This window comes from Urocampus carinirostris, chromosome 2, assembly GCF_059441175.1.
Source record: "Urocampus carinirostris isolate Australia breed hairy pipefish chromosome 2, RoL_Ucar_1.0, whole genome shotgun sequence".
Lineage (NCBI taxonomy): Eukaryota > Metazoa > Chordata > Actinopteri > Syngnathiformes > Syngnathidae > Urocampus > Urocampus carinirostris.
Window position 1 is genome coordinate 35,151,128 of NC_142350.1, and position 14,634 is coordinate 35,165,761.

The window sequence follows — 14,634 nt, forward strand, 5'->3', positions numbered from 1 at the left end:
ATTAATTGGGTCTAGTGCAATATTAATGAAGTATTCAGTAACCGTGGAATAAATTACTTTTATGATTATTGCAGAGGCTGTAGTAGTTTCTCAGGAGCAAATATAAAAAGTGTGTTTCCACATCAATCCATTTACCAAAAAGTTTCCCAATAGAATATGAAAAAGAGGCCGAGTGCTCCACGAATGTGAACCAGCTAACAAATACAGATATATACTCATTCAGTTACAGTTAAACCTTAAGCAAAAAAACTCAAATTACCCTAGCACAAACACTATGGGGACAGTGAAATGAATCTCAACATGTGCAGGTCAAGTGTGGAACATTCTTTTCATTCCCTGTAGCTTCTAAGCTTTACCCAAAGCATTTGATAAAACTTAAATTAATTTTACCATTCAAGCGAGTTCATATAAGGCTAGAGTGAGCTTCTTACAGTGGACTCAAGCAACAAAGGTAATTACTTTCTTCATAATGAATCCTGCTCTTGTTTTATGGTCATTGAACAGAGGGGATTCAAGCTCACAGTTCAGCGAACGTGACTAGGCCATGTATCAAAGTACTGGACCAAGACAAGAAGTGGTGCTATGATTTTGAACATTTTGAACAGTTAAACATACTGGATGCAAAGTCAGGGAATAGTCAAATTAGAAATTCTAAACACCATGACGTTTGCGTTCTTGGCTCCCAGTAACTTCTGAATAAAAGATCATGCATTACTGTCAGAGGGGATAACAATACAAATTTGGAATATCAGTAACTGACACTCTAGGAAATCGAGGGCGTATTTCATTAGCCTGTCAAACCACGCCCACTTCAAAGAAGATTATGGTGTGGTCACCTGGCTGTTTGAGACAAATTTGATCCGGCTGGGCACAATCCCTGCAATATAAATAGTTTTTTGCCAGTAGGAGTTTCAGGCAATTTATTATTAGCCACAATTTGCATTATGCCAAAGGTGTATACAGAGACCCCTTGATACTTCGCTCTTCGGTTACCGCTGGTTCACTCCTTCGCGTGTTTTGAAGTGAATTGTCTTATTGTCATTGATATCAACGTATCGTTCATTCAGGTCAGAGAGAGCACACAGGAAGTGCTGTAGAGGCAGATTGTGTATGCATGTATTGGGCCGGGGTAACTGCCACTGTGATAGGCTGGTGTATGCTGTCAATCAAACAGCCGGGGTGAACGTGCGCAGTCTATGTCCCCGAATCAAAACATACTGGGAAGGATAGCAGCTGCTAACTTTTAGTGGCTCATTACATTGACAAGAAATCCATCAATTGAATTTGACTTGGGGAAGTCAGGAGAGTGCAAAGACATACTGGGTGCTCGGTAGATCGTTATCTGGTCTGTGAATTGAGTGAGGTGGGGTCGTGAGAGAAAGGAATAGCGATGCTGAAGGTCCAGCCTACAGCTAAGGCTAGGCAAACAACCCATGGCCTGCCTGTATTTCAGCAATGGCAGATTCATTAACCGAAAATAAATGACCTGGAGCTACAATTCGTGGGAAACAGCTACATTTGGGACTCTGGCTTCAAACATCAAGGAGACTTGGCTCAAATTAAGGACATCTGATGCTAGCGCAGCTAGCCACCCGCTCTCTAAATTGCTCTCTTACTTGTTTTACTTTGTATAATGACAATACAACAATCCATTGAACTGCAATTAAGTGGTGAGCGTTATTTTTTGTAGATCTGTAGTTTTTAATTTGTTACAGTTGTATATTCTCAGTCGGTAATGACGTCATCTTGAGGTAAGTTTAATCCTTTGGGGGCTTTCATGGGAGCTACTTTAAGAATTTTCACTTTTTGTGGGTGGTTCTGGTCCCCATTTACCGCAAAAATGGAGGGATCACTGTTTACACAATGCTGTATAGAGTGGTGTCCAACTTGCCTACTTTGATGTACTAATACAACCCCCCTCATTAACTCTTTCCCTTTCCTCGCCTTGCTATCTTTTCCTCATTCTGGATCATGTCCTTATTTTGTCCTTGATTAGTTGCCAAAATAAAAGAGCCAAAATAACTGCAGAAAAGTCATACAATTAAAAATAAAATGAAATAGGTTAATCTTGATCCGATAAAACCAGTCCAGCTGGTCCGTCAGTCAGTGGTTTCCATTTTGACATTGAGACCCGTGAATTGGTTTTCGAACTTGTTGTGAATGTTTGCTTTCAGCTTGATCAAGGCGTTCTCGAGTGTAGTCGTCTGTTGGCCAGGATGGCATCTTGGCGTTAAAGTAAGACCTCAGTGGTGCAAGTCTGATCTTTGCGCATTTGGTCGGACATTTTCCACAGATGTTTTAATAGAGTCCACATCTGCATGCTTACCAGTTTTGGCCTGACAAGGACAATCATCAGCAGATAGACGTCTTCAATGTCAATTTGTGAGAAACCAATTCCCTTTGGATAAGTGGTAGAATATATTCTATTAATTGCACTGAATGCAATTGATTGAATATATTCTATGAGTACTTTATTATGCCATGTTTGATAAATTCGGCCCCTTTTGGTGTCTGGATGAGAACTTTGTTGTTAATAAAGACAACTTCAAGTACCTTGAATTGGGGCGAAATTGCGTTGGAGGTTTGAACAACACGCTTCCGGATGTCGTTGACGTCACAACGTCGCTTTAAAAAGTGGACACCGAGCTGAATTTGGTCTCTTTCCTAGGACCTGATACTGCAAGCAGCCGCGCTCATACCACATGTGTAGAAAAATAAAGAAAAATGTTTCAAAGCCAAGGCTTAGTCCCCAGGCTCTTCTCTCTCTCTAGACAAAACACCCCGAAGAGCTCCAGCTGACTTTGAATGTCTGAAGGAACTATGTTGCTCTCTCTCCCAAAGGTACTTGCACAAAAAAACCCTAACTGCTGATTCATGCTAACTCCCCCACTCAAAAAAAAACCATGGCATTCCAATTTCCAGATTGTTGAAATGTTTGATTATTGACCTTTATTCGAAGGTATTTAGTTGTGTGAGATTTCAGCAATCAACGTGTCGTATTTCTTGCCAAATCAATGAACTGGAAATTAATAAATTAAAGTGTAGCGCTTTAAAATTATGAGACTTATTTTATAGAGTGGACATCCTCCTCTTTTGGTGATCTGAGGTAACTGCAATTGGCTGTCTCAGGTACTTCTCTCTGATCACATGATAAAAACTCTCCAACATTGTACCCACCATCGTGAGAATTTAAGCATCCGGTGGCCCTCTTATGATATCATCTGCAAAAGCATGAAACGTTGATTTTTCCCGCTGTGTTTCTACTCTATCTTCTACAGAAGAATTCTCACACGATAACTTCTTCCGTAAGTATGCAATTATATGGTCTGAGGCGCACATACATAGAAAGTATGTTACTGTACACACTTTTGATAATTACGACTACTACAAGAGTTTAAAACGCGCCGGATGATGATGAGATTGAGGATTTACTGTATACAGGGGGTACAGTTACAGAGTCAACTCGGATGTAAGGTTAATATTATTCAAGAAAACAGTTAACAGTGAAGTAAGGAGGGCACACTAACTAGAATATGAACACAAATATGAGCAGGCTTCGGAATAATATAGAGGACACAAAAACAGCTGTTTGGAGTAAAAGTGAACAAAATATTCAACTGAGCGCTGCTGAAGCACTCATTAGTAGAAGCACTTCTTATAGTAGTATAGTCATCGAACAGTGGTTATTAACTTGGTTGCGATTAAACCCCAGGGGTTCGTTGAGTCAGTCTCAGGGGTTCAGTGGAGTTTCTGCAGCGGAGATCACAGCACACCGACTCATCATGTCCATACGCAATTTTATGCCCCGCCATCACTTGCTGCAGATGATCATGTGAGACTTTTTGGCCAATCAGTGCACGAAATTTAGAGCACTTAGGAGTTATCCAACGTATGAATGTCATGAAAGTACGCAGTGCAATTACTTTCTTCATATTTCAATCGATACTATGTCAAGCAAAATCAGAAAAATGGATGTATAACTATCTACAGTATGGATTCCCACGTATTGCATGACGGGATGGGAGCAACTCTAGCCTCACACCAGCAAAACTAAAAGAACACTTGTAGAAGCTGCATTGAGATGGGAAGTATAAGCATGCAATGCTTGCTGAATTCTAGGTGAACACAGACAGATTTGATGATAAAGAACTGTTCCTGCTCTTGGATTTGTACAAATTAACAGACTGATCCGAATAGCATCATATGAAGTTGCGTGCATGATCGCAAATCAGGGCAAGCCACACACCATTGGTGAAACACTTGTAAAGCCATCTACGTTGAATGTGCTGTCCGGGATTTATAAATCTGTTCCTCTCTGCTTCCATCACCTTACTTAAAGTCATGATCGCAGCCTCAGTCAGACCATTCATGGGTATGTGCATATCTTAGATGCCCTCGAATAAACTCGTATTTTTTTCATCTTTTTGCGAGATTGGGTTGGCGTTTGGAATGTTTTTGAAACTGTCATTTTCCTATTAAACTGCAATGATAAGAATTAAATCACTCATCAACACATATTTAATCGAGAAAATATTTAACTTTTAACTTTTTAAGGACATCTCAAACGGCGCACCCCACATTTAAAGATGACAAATTAGATACTCCGAATTTTGGCTGAAGGTAAAATGTCTCAAATTTCTTTTTCAAATGACACCATTAGCGACATATTAGAAGACATGAGGAACTGAAGTGGTCCAAATCTGAGAGGAAAAACTACTGAATTTATTCGAGTATAACACACAAATTGCTTTACCTATAAAAGACCTAGAAGTTTGTCTTGGATACGAAGGCAGGGGTGACACGCTTAGATGTATTAGTATATCATCAATTATTTATTAGTCCAATATATCGCTGACCACAATTGCAGGACACTGAATGCAACCTCAACTCTCGACCCACAATACACCAACTTACCTTTTTTTCTAACAATATCCAAATCACTTGCCCGAACGATAAAAAAATACAGACGCTTCCCTACTTACAAAAGAGATAGGATCTGGACGATTGTTCGTAAGTTAAATTTGTACATAAGTTGCTATATTTTGTATGTTTAGAGTTCAAGTATGAGTAAGGCTTGCATAAGTAGCCTGTATTGTTTTGTACTAAAAAATAAACATTTCATAAAATAAAGTGCTCTATAAAAATAAATAAAGTTGAGTTTATCTTACTTTTGGAAAATTTGCTTCAAGAGTTACTCCTCTGTGGTAAAAACTGGCCGAAAATAAAGCGTTCCGACCGTTTACTCAACCGCATTAAGCTTTTTACACTTTCATTTCAAAAGAAACGGCTCGCCTCTTCTTTACACTTTACACCAACCATATTGAATGTATGCACGAGATATTAAACAATAAAAACGTCCAAGTTCTTAGCGCGCTGGAGATACAGTATAGTATGTTTCCACACGAACTAGGAAGAGGAAGCCGAATTTTTTCTTCGGGGTGGATGCTGGGTGACCTTTCACAGCGCCATCACAAGCCGGTAGCGGTGGAAAGAAGCACTGTGAATGCGCACATAAAACTGGTGGGGTTCGGTAGCTCCAACAGGGTTGAGAACCACTGACCTAGAATGTTTGCATATATTATGATAACAGTAAATGATAACTGGTTAATTTCACAGACAAGCAACCATGCTCACTCACATAGACATGAATAATTTTGCTGGTCTCTTTGGCTTATACGAGTAATGTGGGAGTAACCTGGAGTACTAGCAGGGAGGCCACCTGGGTTACAGAGAATAAACTCCACACAGTCAGGCCGGAGCTTGGACTCCAAACTGATACATTATTTACCAGTCGTTCACGGTGCTGCCATGATACTAATAAATAATAATATAAAAACAAAACTTTTCTGACTATTGCAGTCTTTTGAAACATTTATTCAATTAGATCAATTTGGTATACAAATATAAATGGAATGACATTTTCATGTTCTCGCTGGGAAACAAGAACAAAAAAATCCTTAGCAGTCACACGCTTTTGCTTCAATTTAATCCTGTTCATCACCAACTGACAGATCTTAATTTATTTCTCCCACTGCAATATAAACAGCCCAGATGATCATTTAGCTGTAATAGATTTTTTGGCACCCCTCATCTAGTGAATCATTACAAACAGCAGGTCTGCCCGTCAGCCTCAGACATACTCAATATAAGCCCGTTCCCTAACTGAGAAAGGGGAAATAGCTTGAATCTCGCACCTTAAACCCTTGATAAAATAGAAACACAAAACTCCTGGAGAGTCGCAGGTGGGCAACGCCACAGAGATGACACACACCAACTGCAAAAGTTTTCAGTCTAGACACGTGGGCGACTATTGCCAGAGGATTGTGGCAGTGACAGACCGGGGGGGAACTGAAATGCATGAGATGAGGCGGAAGTGCCAGACAGTGGGGGAGGGAAGGGGAAAATAACACATGTCGGGAGGAAGGTGAGGATAAAAAAGTACATCATATCCTATTTGCTTAATTTTGCAAACATGGTTGAATTTAAGTTTGCACACGACTTAGTAACCAACCAAAAACCGCTTAACTCGAAAAACAGGGGAGTAATCCCTTCATCTTTCCATCCATTATCGGCACCGCCTATCCTCAGGAGGGTTGCAGGAGCCCATCTTAGTTATTTTCAGGCAGTGGGCGGGGGACACCCTGAACTGGTTGCCACCCAGTTGCAGGACACACAGAGACAGACAATTAACTCGTTCATTCACACCTAGGGACAATTTGGATCAGCCAATTAACGTGACATGCATATTTTTGGAATGTGGGAGGAAATCGGAGTGCCCAGAAGAAACCCATGCAGGCATGGAGAGAACATGCAAACTCCACACTGGAGGTTGCGGTAGCTGGACGTGAACCCTGAACCTCTGCACCGTAGGGCAGCTAACCACCGAGCCACCGTACCGCCGGAGTAAGCTCAGCCCAATTAATTTCCAACAAACAAAAAATATAATCAGAGTACCTTATGGATTTGTACTTCTTCCTGTGATTGACATTTAACGTTTCCCTTCTCTGATGAATGGCCAGTAAGACGATTGCAGAAAAGCTTGAATATAAAACGTTTTTGGTTTCCAGAAAGCCACAATCAAGTTACCCTTCTGGATTCTTCAGAGAACAAGTCAGAGTATAGATTTTAACAATATTAATGAAATAAATAATATACAAATAACACTCTCTGGATTCCTAACAGAACAAAAGTCGGACAATGGATAATACCGCTATTTATGCAATAAAACTAAATAACACTGTAGGTTCTTCACAGAAAAACGTCCATAGAGAATAAACTGGGTCATAATCTGTTAAAACACAGTCTTGAACAGATTAGTTGTCAGTACACTGGAACACGAGTGGTATAGATGACTTGCTAAAAGGCGGTATTTTATCTCATTATCTCATCATTACACTATTGTTAGTCAAGAGGCGAAAGTATATTTTATTGTGCATTTACATGTTACAATGACAATAAAGTTCGTTCTATTCATCTGTTGTATTTTAAGCATTGTAAGGAACACATTTTTTGTCATTGTAATTGTCAAGTCAAGTCATGTTCATTTGTATAACCCTTACTCACAAGGAGTCTCAAAGTGCTGCACAGACCAGACTACTACAGTCTATTATTACACCATGCCCTGATCTAAAACCCACATGAGGGCAAGGAAAAACTCAAAAACCTCAACATGAGGAAAATGAAGAAACCTTGAGAAGGGACTGCTAATGAAGTAATCCACCTTCCAGGATGACCAGGTTGCAATGGATGTTACACAGATATTGTCAACATGAAATACAGGTAATTCATAAGCTATAGAATAGAAGTGTGTTTTAAGCCTAAATTTAAACAGTTTCACTGAGGTTGCATATCGAATCTCAGGGGGCAGAGCATTCCACAGCACTGGGGCCCGAATGGAGAACGCTCTCGAAACTGCAGATCTAAAAGGGCTCATATGTCATATGTCAAATGCACAAAAAAAATTAACATTTGTCTCTGGTACCATAGGTAAAGATGGTGTGATAACAAGATATAATATAATGTCTTATCATATGACACGTATATTACTGCCAGTCCAGTGGTAAGAGTTCAGGGCGTTCACCGCCGCGATGGAATACACGTTTATACAGTAGTTTTATTTGTTAAACAAATGCTTGATCCTGTAAAAAGGGTTTGTTTTTTGGCTTCAGAGTAAAACAGAGTATTTCATTGTTGTCAGAACCAGAACAGGAGGAGTGTATCCGGTATCGATCCCGTCAATTCTGTCCCCTTGGTACCTTGCTTGTGTAACCAGTATCTTGTATCAATCTCGTCCGTCCCGTCCTGTATCTTGCTCCAGTATCCAGTATCGATCCCGTCTGTCCCGTCTTGTCCGGTATCTTGCTCTATCGTTTGGTATTGATCCCGTCTGTCCCGTCCTGTCTGGTATCGGCTCGTGTATCCTGTATCCTGCGCCTGACATCTCTGTCTCACTTCTTCTGCCCAGCGATCGCCAAATCACTGGCATTTGTGTTCACATGACTGCCCCATTTCCCGTAAAATAAAGCTCGTGTGAAAATGTTACGCATCTGGGTCCACCGTCAGTTCGGGTCCTGACACACATAATTAATACCGACAGTTTAGCGTGAAAAGGCTTAAAATGCCAATCTATGGGTCTTGTTACACTGCATCCTTTTTGCCTGGCCTCAAAAGAGCTTCTTGTAGCGTAAGTATCAAAAGTATCTGCCATGAACAAGCAGCTCAACTTTAATCACATTACATCATCTTGAAAGAATCTAGAGACCCGGGAATTCTTATTACATGCTTGTAAAAACATCTAGAATCCCATATAACAAAAGGCGCAAAACGGAAAATCGCACATTTCTCAACGGCTGAAGCAAGCTTTGGTATATTTCATGCAAGCTTATCTCTGCAGTTTTCTCTACACAGTCACAACATCTCTGTTTGTAACGCCGTAACGGAACCGGTCGCAGTTAATGCGTTTATCATTTCTACAGCTGGATCCCCCGAAGCAAGAAAAGAAAAGCGGTAATGGGTAATGGGAGGGAGATAAAGGTGAGAGACAAAGCCAGGAAGACAAAAGAGGGAGAGAGGTAGCAGAGGGAGAACAAAACTATGCTGCATTGCAGCACGGCTAACAAATATGACTTATTTGTAAGGCCGGCTGCAGTTTACGAGGACTTCTACCATTTTCCTCACGGGGTTACGGTGTGACCTTGTCCCAAATTCAAGGACGCTCAAACGGACCCATCACGACCTCTTCATCTGCTTGCAGTTCCCCGGTGCGTCTTAATGTATTTTACCTTAACCTGGGAATACATGCATCGGTCCAAGAGCATGGAAGGATGAGGAGGGGGATTTGTCCTTCACGGGTTATTTGTAGCTCCAAGCGAGAGCCTGCAGTGATAAAACGCGTTTCACCTCATCAGCGAACATTCTTGGCAGTGGACACAACAACGCCATTTATGCGTGACACTTCAGTAAAGTTACTTAGCGCTGAGGGGAAATGAGCACACTTGCAGTTTGGCAAGTAATAAACCGAATTTTACAATAAGACCGACAGGAGTCTGTGGCATCGCAATGCTGCAATGCTGAGAAAGGAATTTTTCAAAATGGAGGACAGGTGCTGAGATCTGGAGGGCGTTAGGGGTGGTTGGGGGGTGAAGTGCACCCAAGGAAATTTAGTCAGTCAGTCATCAAATGATTGCCGTCAGTCGAAATTGCAGCAGCAATGTCATGCATTGATTTATATGGTCTCAATTCTCATTCTTCCACATCTTTTGTGCATTACTTCTGTTTAAAGGGACAAAGTGTGTTATGTAGCACATCCTAGTAGTAAAAAAACGTAATCCATAAAATAAATAACTATTGATACATAATTTATCATTATCAGGTCAAGAAATTGGCGCTTGTTTTACATAACACGAGCCTCATCTGAAAGGAGCTGATATAATTGCCCGCCATCTTGCTGCTACTGGTACTCTAAAACTTCAAACAGGTTTGGCAAAATAAATTGTAAATGGTGTGGTTTTGTCATTTGGAGTCTCAGTAGTTTGTATTTTTCCTTTTTCTTCATAGCACTCGTTTTCAGTTGCACTACACCATACGGCAACTTCTAGTGGGCAAACGATCCAAGGTGTTCTTTCAAGGCAAACAATTCAAGTTGACCAGTTAGGATGTAGATTAAACATGAAAAGGTATTCGTTTCTATCTCATCATCGCACTATTTTTATGCATGGTGCCACGTTGTCGGCATTATGGGAAAGAGTTTAGCCAAAACAACGTTATACAACAGGGCACCATAATAGAAGTAGTGTGGTTATGAGATAAAATCTAACGCATTTTCTTATGTCAACTGGATTCTGAGTGGTCTAATGATTACACAGGCCTTAGGTTTATGATTATTATTTCTTCATTATTATTGTTAAAATCTTTGTTAGTATTACTAATGTTATTATTGGGCCGGGCAGCGAGAATATTGTCAGATATTAAACCTGTCTGTAGTACAGAAAATGTTGCAGACCACTGTTATAAAGCACTCTCTATGTTGTTAAAATGATACTTAATATATATATATTTTTTTTCAGGCGTCTAATATAAAGATAGAAAATTTAAGTTTTTTTCAAGAATCAATAAGTGGGACACAAATCCGAAGTGGGACAAATATTATTATATATTTTAGCCTTTTTTTTTATTAAATAAAAACTGAAAAGTGGGTTTGTGCAATATGATTTGACCCAATTACTTACGATGTAGAACTCTCACTCCAGAAGTTCAGTTTAGATCTCCATTCTGGGACTAGCTCACCACTTCTTTGTTTGTCTGGGCATAAAGACATGATCGGGCCTCAAGTATTCAAGCCCAAATCGGCCCGAGCCTGCCCAAATGAAATGATTTGCAGACCCGAGCCCGAAGCAAGCCCAAAATTGTATATTTTATATGTGAGGACTCAGAAAAGGTGGAGGAATTGGTTGGTGAAAGGGGAAATCTTGTGTGTTGTTTAGTGAGTGGACACTAATTTCCATACAGCAAATTTACAGTTTTATCAGCATTGTTTATTTTATTACAAGTATTGAGTATTCGTCATTTTAGTTTTCTGTCCACTACAAAACAGTTTTGTATACTAAGACTTATTTCTTTATGTTTGTTAAACCTTATTTTCGTTCAAACTTGTTATTTCTTGCACAAAACACTGGCATTTCCTGGTGATTCTTTTGTGTTTCTAAAAGGTTTTTAATTCTAAAGATACATAAGATTATTATTCTAATTACAACAGAACTTCCTTCAAAGAGTCAAGTCAAGTCAAGTCAAGTCAAATTTATTTATATAGCCCTTAATCACAAAAATGTCTCAAAGGACTGCACAGGATTACAGTTACAAAATTACACAATTACCTGATCTTAAACTAGCAAACCAGCATGCAAGAAAACTGCATTATCTAGGCTATTTGCCTGTGTGTGTGTGTTCGTATGTGGCTTTTAGGCTCCGAAACAGCTGAACAGATGTTTTGTGAAAATTTACACAGGAGTACTCCAGGCCTTCTGGGAATGTCTTTAGTTAGGTTTCTTGTCAAGGTACCCCTCATGAATACAGACAAAATCGATAAACCTCTGCTTTCGTACACAAGCAGCTCTGGAGCTGCATACGGTCATACTGCCGTTTGGCACTCCCAGGTGGCTCCTTGGTGCTATTTCAACAAACTACAGCCCCAACAACCTCGCTCAAGGAGAATGCCCGGTAACGCCAAGCCATTATGCTTGTGCGAAATAAAACAATACTCTCGTGTTTAATAATAGCATGTAAACAATATTTTTGAGAGACTGATTTTAGGTGGGATGTCTGCTGATATGGGACGCATGCTGTGGCATTATTATTTCATTTTATCTTAAGTGTGGCTCTCATAGCTCTATGAGTCCAAAAGATTCCCGAACCCTGGCCTAAATGAAATCATTTGACAAATGTTCCATTAAATGCATTGCAAAAAAAAATCCAAAACAAATGTTCTTTATATTTCTTTAAATGTCTAAGTAAAAGGAGCGCTTTATCGAATCCCCAATACTCCTTCCACCTTGCTCCACCTTCTCCACATGCAACACTTCAAAAACTCGTACTGTCTTTCTTTCATCTTCCTTTTTCGTCTCACTTTCATTCTTGACTCCCACTTGTCCTGAGAAACTCCTCATTGACAATTTTTCCCCCAGCCTTGTCATTCTATCCTCTTGCAAACCGACTTGTGGCTCTTCTATATTCTTCCCTCCTTCTTCAAGCCCTCCTTTGCCCTTTGGAGGGTTACATTCAAAACTATTGTCTCTCCTCTTTGAGGGCAGGGATCAAACTCTGCCCATTTCACACATGACAGAGTGTGTTGTGTGCTATTGATGTATGCGTGCTACAAGCAGCGGCGATAGTGATATGGAAATGAGGAAAGTGTGTATGCACATGCGAGTCTCGGTGAAGGGCGGCAGAGTTGACTGCAGTCTGACCGAATTTTCAATTCGCCGAAAGCTATAAACCCCTGGTGGTTCCGTCTGTAGCTCCTCTGCATTCTGAACAACTTTCCCTTAAAACAAAGTACGGAAAGGAATGTGAAATTCCATCATAGACATTGAGGCAATATGGATGAAAAGTATAATTGGGGAAAGTATTTATTATGTAGCGCCTCCTAGTGGTTAAAAAAAACAGAAGTCATTAAAAAAAAAAAAACAATATTGATTTGAATAATTAGCAAAATTATATGAATTGTCATAAAAATGTGCATTTTTTTTAAAGAGACCGTGTGTTTTATTTGACCTCTACAAGCCAATGTATGATGAAGTACAACCGTAAACAAGTGTTAAAAAGCACAAGGAAAAATAAGAACTACAGGGACTCAAAGTGACCAAAACAAACCATTTTACTTCTATCTTTTCCTTACTCTTTTTGAGGATTTTGGGTACCCATAGCAGCAAGATGACAGACAATTATGAGCAGATAATTAGTACATAAAAAGCATATAAAAATCTACTGCCACCTACTGATATGGATGACTATTACAGTTCCTCGTCTGAAGATTGCAAAAATACTGAATTAATGGCCTGATTTTTTTGAAAGATAAAATTGGGCAAATTGGGCACACTAGACAAGGTCTCACGGCACACTAGTGTTCCCCGGCACACTGGTTGAAAAACACTGGTATAACTGACCAATTTATCTTCCACTATTCTTGGGCACCTGTATGATGCGGCAGGGGTAAACCAGTGAAAGCCGTCGGGCCCTGCTGTTGAACAAAAGATTGTGTTGTGTCACCCTGACCCGAGTGACATGGCCGCTTTCTTGTGTCCCGTTTCATCTGGAGGGACGAAAGCATAACCAACTTAGGTGCCGAGGTGCCTAACTTGTCTGGGTGTTCTGGCATTTGGGTTGGCCATGGTCCAAAAATGTGTGTGTTTTTTTTTTTTTTTGCATTTTTTATTTTCTTTGTTATTGTATGTGTTTGTCTTGCTGTCGGTCACCCCTCTTGAGATATATGACCAAGGTAGATAGATAGATAGATAGATAGAGATAGATAGATATTATTGTTTTTTTTTTAATTATTAATGGTAAAATGTATGGTTTTCTGTAGGGAAATAAAAACATACTTAGCATTTTACGATGAATATGCATGCATATACTGTCAGGGTTGTCCATTGCCCTCACCTGGGCCCGCTCGTTTAGAGCCAGCTGTTGCCCGTTGCGTGATTGGCTCCCCTCCTATTTAAACTCGGTGCTCTCATTCACTGCTTGTCAGTCCGTCAACGAACTTCTGCACTTGCAAGACTTGTATTTTGACTCTGTCTGGTATCCTGCTCGTGTATCCAGTATCCGGTATCGATCCCGCCTGTCTCGTCCTGTCTGGTATCTTGCCCCAGTCTCCAGTATCGATCCCATCTGTCTCGTCCTGTCTGGTATATTGCTCGAGTATCCGGTATCGATCCAGTCTGTCTCGTCCTGTCCAATATCTTGCTCCAGTATCCGGTATCGATCCCGTCTGTCTTGTCCTGTCCGGTATCTTGCTCCAGTCTCCAGTATCCGGTATCGATCCCTTCTGTCCCATCCTGGCCGGTATCTTGCTTGTGTATCCAGTATCAGGAATCAATTCCGTTTGTCCTGCCCTGTCCGTTATCTTGCTCGTGTATCCAGTATCCGGTATCGATCCAGTCTGTCCCGTTCTGTCCAGTATCTTGCTCGTGTATCCGGTATCGATCCCATCTGTCCCGACCTGTCTGGTATCTTGCTTGTGTATCCAGCATCAGATATCGATCCCATCCTGTCCAGTATCTGCTCGTGTATCTGGTATCGATCTTGTCTGTCCTGTCCGGTTTCGATCTCGTCCGCCCCTGGCTTCCTGTTTTCCTGTGCCTGAATTCTCTGTCTCACTACTTCTGCCCACCGATCGCCGAATCGCTGGCATTTGTGTCCCGTGTATGACTGCCCCGTCCCGTAAAATAAAGCTTGTGTGAAAACGTTACGCGTTTAGGTCCACCGTCTGTTCGGGTTCTTACATATACAGTATATGCATGCAGTATGTGTTGACTTACTTATCAGGCTTATATACTGTAAAGCGTTTAATCATTTGTGGCTCCACGCAGATGTTTTGTTTTTTTCCGTTCCATTATGGCTCTTTCAACATTTTGGTTT

The 14,634-nt window shown here is 40.5% G+C and overlaps 1 protein-coding gene across 3 annotated transcripts in view; it reads right to left on the minus strand.

Moving 5' to 3' along the window:
* Positions 1–14,634, minus strand: part of LOC148371736 (low-density lipoprotein receptor class A domain-containing protein 4-like) — a 270,745-nt gene that overhangs the window by 240,184 nt on the left and 15,927 nt on the right. Inside the window, exon 2 of one of the 3 annotated variants that reach the window (XM_088326300.1) lies at positions 9,282–9,375. The exons of the other annotated variants lie outside the window; for them this stretch is intronic. The gene's annotated coding sequence lies outside the window, so the exon portion shown is untranslated. The remainder of the gene's footprint in view (positions 1–9,281; positions 9,376–14,634) is intronic. 3 annotated transcript variants of the gene reach the window in all.